This window comes from Onthophagus taurus, chromosome 7 (assembly GCF_036711975.1).
Source record: "Onthophagus taurus isolate NC chromosome 7, IU_Otau_3.0, whole genome shotgun sequence".
NCBI classification, from domain to species: domain Eukaryota; kingdom Metazoa; phylum Arthropoda; class Insecta; order Coleoptera; family Scarabaeidae; genus Onthophagus; species Onthophagus taurus.
Genome location: NC_091972.1, coordinates 11,448,491 through 11,458,503, shown reverse-complemented (window position 1 = coordinate 11,458,503; position 10,013 = coordinate 11,448,491). Strand labels below are relative to the sequence as shown.

The 10,013-nt window shown below is 33.0% G+C and overlaps 1 protein-coding gene across 1 annotated transcript in view; it reads left to right on the top strand.

Moving 5' to 3' along the window:
- Window positions 1-2,358: 2,358 nt before the first annotated feature.
- The window catches only part of LOC111423848 (uncharacterized), a 31,719-nt gene continuing 24,064 nt past the window's right edge, over window positions 2,359-10,013 (top strand). Inside the window, exon 1 of the mRNA XM_023057230.2 lies at window positions 2,359-2,467. The gene's annotated coding sequence lies outside the window, so the exon portion shown is untranslated. The remainder of the gene's footprint in view (window positions 2,468-10,013) is intronic.

Here is a 10,013-nt window from a genome sequence, read left to right as displayed (position 1 = left end):
CATTACATTACATAAATTATATATCGGGTAGGCGGACCATCCAATTTTGCACCGCAACCTCAAAAGATTTATTGTACACCGATAGATAACATTATTAGATTCGGTATTCAGATCCTTTGGACAGATGAACTGCGACCGAAAAATCGAGAATCTGATGACATAAAAGATGCTCTACCGTCACCTCGTCCTCCGCATTTAGTTGGCATTCAACATCGTCGGGTAGGACCAACAAGTTGAGGTGTCTTCAATCGGCAGTGCCCAGTAAAGAGACCCATTAGAACTTTAATGCCTGGGTTGGTACTGGAGATGTTAATAAACACCTTAGCGTGTCTCATTCCAGGACAACTGGTCCACAGTAGGCGACGTCTCTCTTCAGCCCAGTTCAATCCTATGTTGGGCCATCGCTAATGATATACCAATTGCAGGCTCTGCCCAAAACGTGTTAGCGCTGCCCTCTTGTGCTACCTCATCTGCTGCTTCATTGTCAGCAACCTCAGAGTGCCCTGGGACCCAAATCAGAGAAACTCTGTTATCACAACTCAATGTATTTAAAGTTAATATTATATAGCAAAAGTACATAGCAAAAATTTCTTGTATTTTCTATGTATAATTAAAAAACAAGGATCCTAAAACAGAGTTTGTAATAAAAATATGACGCAAATTATTTTTTTATGGAATGGGTGAAACACCCACTACATACCACTAGAAATAATAATTTAAAAGAACATAATAGTGACGAATCATGCTTATTATTTAAATAATAAAACATTCTATGTAACCAAGTAATTGACTTAAGAGAATGGCCTTACAATTCTTTTCCTTCCTTTATGTAAGTACCAATACAACCTCATTAAACTATACTAAGCTTTTTTAAAGACTCAATAAGTAAGTATTTAATAGTAAGTATTTCTAAAATGGGTATTTATCATCAGACGAATCTGTCGTAATTTAAATTAGATCAAGTTATTATGATTATTATCATCAAGCAGCCCTCTGCGTCCGTTATTGGACATAGACCTCCCCTATTCTGTTCCATTCAATTCTATTCTGTACTGTCTGAATCCAATTGTTGGTCATTCTTTTGATGTCTACTTCGTCTGTTCGCTGTCTCCACTCAAGCAACCGTTTTGTCCACTGCTCATTCTTCCTTCGCGCGACATGACCCGTCCAGTTCCACTTAAGCTTTGTCGCAATGTTGACCACATCATTTACGGTCCAGTTCTTCTTCATAGGTCTTCATTTCGTATATAGTCCCTCGAGGTTACATTCGAGTTACATACAGGATCGACCTCTCCATCTATCTTTGCGTTACTTGGACCCTCCTGGCTGTGGCTACCGTTAATGTTAAAGTTTCGGAGCCCTATGTCATAACAAGAAACACGCATTGATTGAAAGCCTTTCTTGGCTTTTTCTCTTGAAGATGTCTCTAAGTTTCCCGTAGGCTGTCCATACTAGTGTGATCCTTCTGTTTAGTTCGCTTGTTTGATTATCTCTCGATACACGAACCTCATAGCCAAGATATACAGCTGTTAACCCTCTCAATCTCATCATCCCCAATGTTAGAGCTGGGAACAAGATGTCATAAATTTTGATTTCTCATCGTTGATATTTAGCCCGACTCTTACCCACACCTCCTTTAAGTCGTTCACCATTAATTTAATCTCTTCAATCCGAAATAAGAACTATATCGTCCGCGTAGCGCAAATTACTAAAGCATTTGCCATCAATGTTTATGCCTTTTTGGGTCCAATCCAATCACTCTCCAGGACTGTGATGAACAATTTGGGTTCAACAGTGTATCGCAGTTATTTTACTCACAATCAGTACTTCAGAACTTTCATGCAATTTTACAGTCATTGTAGCATTCTTGTAGATATTATAAATAAGTTTGGTATATCGATAATCGACTCTGCATTCTTGAAGTGCATGCAAAACTGCTATCAACACAATTTAAATTAAATTTGATAAATACCTCTAAATACCCATCTTGGGTAAATACCCCCGGGTATATATCCAGGAAATTTAACCTTGAAGATAAATACCCGGGTATTTAACAACACTGATTTTAATGAATTTTAATATCAATGAGTAGAACTCATTTTAGACTGATAAATCAAATACGATGTATATAACCTTACTTACTATTATTTTGATAAAAATCTTATCAAATGTATTATATCTATAAACAAGGAGCATAAGTTAACACTATGGGGTTTTGATCGCAAGATCAATACAGAACCCTCTTTCTGCTTATACAGTATGGACTTTTTCAACCTTTATAAAGTTCGGAACTTTACTACTAGATGTCGCAGTTTCATCAGTTTTTAATGTATCTAGTAGGCGGGGCTTAACATCGCGCAGACGGCTGCGAAGAATACATTGAACTTGGTTGCGGTGTCTGTGATGTTCGTTCGTGCCGTTCTGCTCCCGAACGACTTTTGAAAACTCACTACTTCTAAATGAAATTGTAAGTAGAACACGTTTTATTCTACCTTACTAATCATTCGATATTCAAAAATGTTTAATTTTCTTTGTAATCGCGCCGGATTTGAAACTTATTGGTCTTATTTTCAAAACGGGCAGCAGAGATTTTTTTGTTTACGTACAAGGACCAGACGGACGATGCGGGTTCATATACCATTGGATTTATGACGGTCTTTTTTACGATTTTTCCGATTATAGCGTTACGCGTCGAGTAGGTTACAATTCCGATGGTAACTAGATTTATACAAGACCCGTTTCCAAATATAGTTTTATAAATTTAGAAGCCGAGTACGATTTGCGGTAGAAAATTCCAGTAGCGAATGGTCATAGGACCTCTTCTCTTCTTAAATAACAAAATTGCAGATGTATCTTGTAAAGACGAAAAAACCAAGCAACGTCAATTTCCTAGAAATTATATTTGTAGCACGGTCAATTCATACCTACTCTTTATAGTATGGAGTATAAGTCGACCTTCTTGATGAATGGGACAGATGCTTGGTCGGTTCGGTCTCTGCTGGGTATTATGCAACAAAGAATGCCTTAAAGAGGGAATGCGGCTACAAAAGAAACCGTTTTGTTTGTCATTCAATACGTTTGCAATCTTGAGTCTTGAATAGCAAATTCACCATAAGTATTTTACCTTCATATATTATGGGAGTTAGTACGAGTAATACCGTTTATTTATTTCTTTTGCCGCTGTATTATATTATGTAAACCGACTCATTGAAAGTCAAATAAGTGTATCTATCACGAGAAAATATGTGTTTGAATTTTAATAGAATCATGTTCGATATTCGCTTATCCTTTTTAAACTAAAATTTAAGCATTATGATTAAGATGGTAATCATTAATCATTCTTTTCTATTTTCATTAAGGTTACTTTTACTATCTTCTCGTTAAATTCAGCTATTAGACAATGAAAGTGCTTATAAGTCTGAAACCTTCAGTTAATTTAAAAGAAAAATGGCAACAATTTTATGAAAAATTAACTGCTTGGTGGTCAATTTGTGCTTTATTCTTACGTTTTAATCGTATGTTCCCGGTATTAGCAGCCGTCTCTGATCCCGGACTACGATGGTTAAAGATTAAAGTATGTTATGAAATTATTTTCAAATATACTTCCAAATATTATTCTTCCGATCCAAAACTACTGCAAAAATGATGGCCTTTTCTGATAGAGCGCGGTCAGCAAACTTGAAACCTGATACAACGAATTAGTTGTTGTGGTAGATTTTGAAATTGGAATGATATCAAAGAATCCTACGTTACACTCTAATTAATATATTTTTACGCGTTTTGCAAACTAATAAAATCCTTTCTCGAGAAAAATAAAAATGTAGGTTCTAGGGGTGATTATTTACTGAAGGCAATTGTAATCAGCTATAGCGAAATGTTTTATTTTTTTTATGTACTTCCGTCTTGCCGATTTGTCTAATATTAATGATTAGCAAAGAAAAGAACTCGACGGTCTAAAATTGAAGCAGCTTCACATCTCTTCAAGAAAATATCTTAGGTTCACATAAACTATCCGAGCTGCATGGAGTTTAGCCAAGGGATTTGGGACGCTACAATTTGTCAATAAATTATTTTCTCCTGAATACAAGAACACCATGAGGATTCATAATGATGTGGATTGATTGGTCCATCTTTGTTGTCTGAATTTCGTCTTTTGGCAACTCCATAATAAACTTTTGATGTCTTAAGCGGTAGCAGAAAGACAGAAAATATGCTTTTTTGACTGATAACTGCAATGGTAAACTGTCATGAAAATTCACACCATAATGTAAAATTCCCTGTTCATCATTTAGTCTCATGTCTTGATAACAAAGTTTGCATTTTGTTAAATTTGTGTCTGGTAAGCTTTTAATCAAAAACTACTAATTTATAATTGTTATATCGGCTGTATAGAAGCATAAGAACATTTCTTTCTTCTTCTGGGGAGTTCATCTTTTTGTGCTATTTTTTCTTTGCATGCATACTTCACAACAATCGATCCTGTACTGCCGTAAAAAGCAATCGTATCCTGCAATAACATCTCATTTATGTAGTAACATATTATGTAATGTCTAAATATGCAATTTTTCTTTGAACTTTTCTTCTTTTCAAGTTTTTTAGTGGAGTTTGACGACAAACCGACCACTAACACTCTGCAAATGTAGCTTTTCATCATTTTCGAACCAACAGAGTACTGAACTTTCAAAATTCTTTCCAAAATGTTGATGTTGAAGACTCTTTTCATGAAAGTGTAGATGAGTTTCTGCAGAGTCACACATTAAATCTTGTCGTTGAGCTTGAGAAACTCCATAGTGCATTGTCCTATTGAAAAAACATATCGTCTAGATCTATACTGTCCAGACGAAGCCAAAAGAACTCCGTGATCATGTTGCAGTAGCTTGTTTATAGTTACAGCGTCATTTGCTTATGTTAAATCAACTGTAGATCTTCGAACCCCTTAAATTTGGTGAAGATGATTTTACGAAAAATCGGCATTCACCTCATTTTGCTTCAGCATCCATTCAACAAATTGACAGCGCTGTGTGTGGTCTGTTGGTTCAGCTAACCCAGAATTAGCTAAGTATTGTACGGATGAATGTACCTTTGTGTAGCGATCTATAATTAATAATCGGAATATTAGCAGATGATAGCTGTCAAATTTTAGAGCCGCCACGTGTACAGAAAGAACTGTCTAAAATTGAAATCGGGTACTCTTATTGTGACACCTTTATAAGCTAACGGAAAAACATATTGCTCAACAATTATCTGTCATAACCACTGCATTAGTACCACATAGGAAGAGTTATTCATATTCTGACTCACAGACAAAACCAAACTTATAACTGTTTATTTTGTTACAAACTTTAAGTGAGGTTATTGATCTTTGATTACGGGAAAGCGCTAATAAGTCATTGTACACCTTAACTATCTGATAGCAAAGTTTTTTTGAGCTGAGTTGAATTTATCTGAGGTATATTATGTGCTATCTAAGAATGAGCTACAAATTCTTCATTGATCCCTAGGGTATGATTAAACGTTGCAACAGTCAACAAATAGTATGTATTCATGAGAATCATCTTCATGCAAACAAACCTAGTAGTAGAAACCTAGAATTAAATAAAGAAAATTAGATGTAATAAAAATGATTGTGAAACACTTTAAGATTCTAGCATTAACATAAGATGATTTATTATAAACGACGTTCGCTCGAGGCAACGTTAATGTGATCTTAGCTAAGCCAGAATGCTCAATTATCGCTCGACTCACTTAATCGATAATAAAACCAGCGATACACCTACTTTGAAAGAATTTTCATTTCATCTTTTTTATTCTTACTTAAAATAAGGATGAAATTTGAAAAGGCGAGTATTTTTAAATTACAGTTATCAAACAAATAAAGTTGTTATCGACCGCAATAAAATCACCAAAAGTTTTAATTAAATTTTTTGCGGTTACATTATTAACACAATATCTCTATTATTACGTAAAGTTGTTGAGACACAACGATAAAGTGCGGATGGGAATGTAATTAAGTTGGAGCAAATGTCGCGGAATCGACGACATTTCCAGGAATAGTTTAGGAACCGATGAGAAACAATGTTTATATTTAAATCGTTAGTAACCGACCAACTGGGAATACAATCCAAGAAACGTTTCGTAACGTATCTCTATCTCGTTTTAACCGAATGGTTACGCGCTGGTGGTTACATGTTGAATAGATAACGAATAGATCTATTATCAAAGAATAAATAGACCGAAGTCAATGAACATCCGCTCATCGATTTATCTTACGATTGACGGGTAAAGCTGCATTAAAATGTCTTTCCTCGTAAACTCTTGATTATCGATGATGGTTTTATAGCAAGAGATTAAAAGAAAATAAAAACAATTTAATGTTAAAAGTAGTTTCGAAAAAGGGACAACATCTCATACAAATATTTTAAAATAAAAAAGACGCTTTATATTTTCAACCTTAATTAAAATTAACAAAAAAAATTTTGGACCACCACTCAAAGTAACCATCACTCATCACCACGTTTATATGTTTAAGATTGAGTCTATATTTAAACTGAGACGTTTTTGGAAACAAAACGACGATCGAGAATAATAATCATCAAAGAGATTTTTTTCTGTATATTTATTTTATGTACATTTTAAAAGAAGTTTGTTTATACTTTCGATTTCAAAGAATGGGAACGCATCGTCGATCAACCAAAAGTACGTAATTTCATCGAGCTTTATTTCTGATTTATGTTCACCAACAACGATCCCATTGTTTGTTAAATTTTGATAAATACAACTTCGCCGAAACGTTAATCAAATTTAATTTAATCTCTGAACCACACTGTTTAATGTTTACACATTAATTCCAAGAATTTTTAGTATTCTTAATAATAATCCAAAATTAATTGATGATTATGTTTTTTTTTTATGAATCATAAAATGAGAACGATCTAGTATAAAATTGTTTGAAAGTATTTTATATCTTTTACAATGTCATTTATAAATACACATTTCTTTGACTTAAATGATAAAGTTGAAGAAATAAAATTGATGTTATATAAGACATTTAAGATGTAGTAAATGATTTGTTTGTGTTATAGAACGTTGCTTAAAGTAGATTCGCCTTGACGAAATGATTTTCGCATGTGGTGTGCGTTATAACGGTTTTCATTCATCGTTGCAATGTAAGTGATAATCTATATTTCCAGATATTATAGATTGCGAATATCATTTATAGTTACAACACTAGCTTTTTCGCAGATTTTATAAATGGCAAATTTGTTGGCATAGTTTCATAGTTTAGAAAATATTGATGGCCATTTATTTTATACGGTTGTTTAGGTGGGAGTCCTCATTCTAGAAATATCCTGAGATCAAAATAAATAGGCGTTGATACAATTGTGTGATAATATAACTCTCTATTTTCTGAATTGTAAATGTGTTTCTTGGCTGTTGGAGTTTAAACATATCCCTGTTTTTAATGTGTTAAGTATTAGCCGTAAAGGTACTTAAAAAGAAATGATCTTTTTCACCACGTGGTGTACTTTCAAATATAGAGTTCTTTTTGTAAAGTTTTGGTCGCCATTCTTTGAACCTTATTATATCTTCTGTTTGCACTTCTTTTATTGTAAATTTATTTGTGTGTAGGATATTTTTACCTAAATAAATCATAGGTGATCTCAAATAGTTAAGTTCTCGATTGGTGATGTGGCAAGTTAAACATCTTCATCAAACCTAATAGCAGTCGAATTTAGACCTTGCAGGTATTTTGACAATTTTTCCAGCATAGCAAGATCTGTTAGTCTTCTAATTCCTTCCTACAACTGGAACAAAAACTTTATTCAATACAAGGAATATAAGGAAAGTATATTTACCCTACAATTCTAACCCATTGGCGTCAAATTATCATACATGTAAATCTCTTGATCAGGAGAATCCGTACATTTAACTTAAAACTCAAAGAGCAATTTTCTGGCATTATCCCGTTTGGACTAAAAATGTACATGTGTGGTTTCTGCATATGTCTTATTCATTTATTGCAATGTTTACAATCTTCAATGTCTCAGATATACGATCTTCTGCCAGATATTAAGACAAATATAACATGGTTTGATACAATGATTTTTCAAGTTTTACCCTCTGAATTATACATTTCTTATTATATCATAGAGTCTTCTTACAAGATCAGGTTCTCAACCCTGATTTTTGTAATTTCATTAGAAACTGGAACAGCAGCTCTAGAACTTCTTCGTATACAGTAAAAAGCAGTTTTTCTGATTTCTTTGATTTGCTCTTCATGATAATTTCTATTGGTTAAATAGAAATTGAAATTAGAATTGTGTTCTTCTTTTATCTTACTCTGATAAATTCTAAAAATCGATATTTTGACACCTAATCCGGATGAGCATTGCGTACAAGTAAGTGTACATAAAAATATTAAATTATTTTAAAATAATTTTTTTGATATTCTGAGTCAAAAGAAAGAGTGAATTTTTTTGTTTAAGTTGATCTATTCTTCTTTTTATAGAATAAATAAAAGCACATGCTTTTACTTTTAGGACTCATGACTTATCATGAGTCCTAAAAGTAAAAATTAATCAATTATGTTAGAGAAGTACACGGAAAACATTAATTTTTCATAAAAACTGATTATTATTCTTCTGTATTCTTGTATATCGCAATAGATTTTTTATCGACCTTTATTAAACACGGCACTGTTCTAATTTGCGCAAATTATAAAAATTCGATACGATAGCTAATATAATAGATATCTATGATTAAACAAACATTGGTGGATTAAATTACAATTTTCACCATTCGCAATTAGATTAGTTTATTGCTCTTAAATTTACACCGTTTAATGTTAACCCTTTGTACTCAAAAAGTAACTCTCACTTACAATAAAATTACTAATCAAACAACGTATTATAGGTATTTATTTTGATCGAATTTATAAAAAGAAGTTCACGATAAAATTTAACAAAATAATAAAATAAATTAATAATTTTATATCACCATCACACCAAATTAATTGTGCACTTCTGTATGTTGCCAGAAACGATTAACTTTCAGTATTATGACTTGCACTAGACTGTGGGAGATAACTGAATCTCCCCAAACTAGTCAACCTAAATCGTGCTAGCATATTTCCAAAACACCCGAATCTAAACCTAAAGCAATCCAATCCAACTCCAATTCAAGGTAACCCAGTTCAAATGGCACTGACTTCATGTCAATCATAAAGTAAGTCAACTGTATAGCAAGTTAATCCAACCCAAAGCAATGCAACTCGAAAACAACCTGTTAACAACTCATTATAATACAAACTCAAGCCAAGACCAAATCAACCTAACCTAACCCTAAAGAGAACATTCAGGAAAAGAAGAATTCATTTAAATACGCAGTAATAAAGCAAATTTACAATCTTTTCGGATAATCCAATTCCTTTATTGACGTTCTTTATTAAGTGTGTGGTTTGCCGAATGGAGAGCGACGATTCTCCTGATTTGGAAGTTTATACATAAAGATATGGTATATTTGACGTGATATGTTGTTCTAATCACAGCTTTATCATGAATAGTTTTCATACAAAGTTGTCTACTAGAGTTCTTTGATAAGTATAGTCTTTATATGGATGTATGCATTTAAGTATTAGCTTATCTTTACTGCATTCCACCTGATGGTGCCAAAGAGTTATATTTGAAAGGTAAGGCAAGTTCCGATTCATGTAATATATTCCGATATTCGACTAATCTTTGAATATCACAACGACTTTCCTCACACTTTTGATGTGACTTCACTTGAATTGTTCTCTTCTACTTAGTTTCCTTGTTCTCAAAATTTCTAATAAGCTGCCAATTTTTGATATGATATTTCTAATTGAGTTTGGTCTCAAAAATTGTCAACCATATTGCGACCTGAATAGATTGTTAAGGTTCGTAGTTTAAATTCGTTAACTTCGCATATTAATCTAAGCAGCCACCAACAATTTATGGATTTATGAGCCAAAGTTGCAAGAACTTTTAATATAC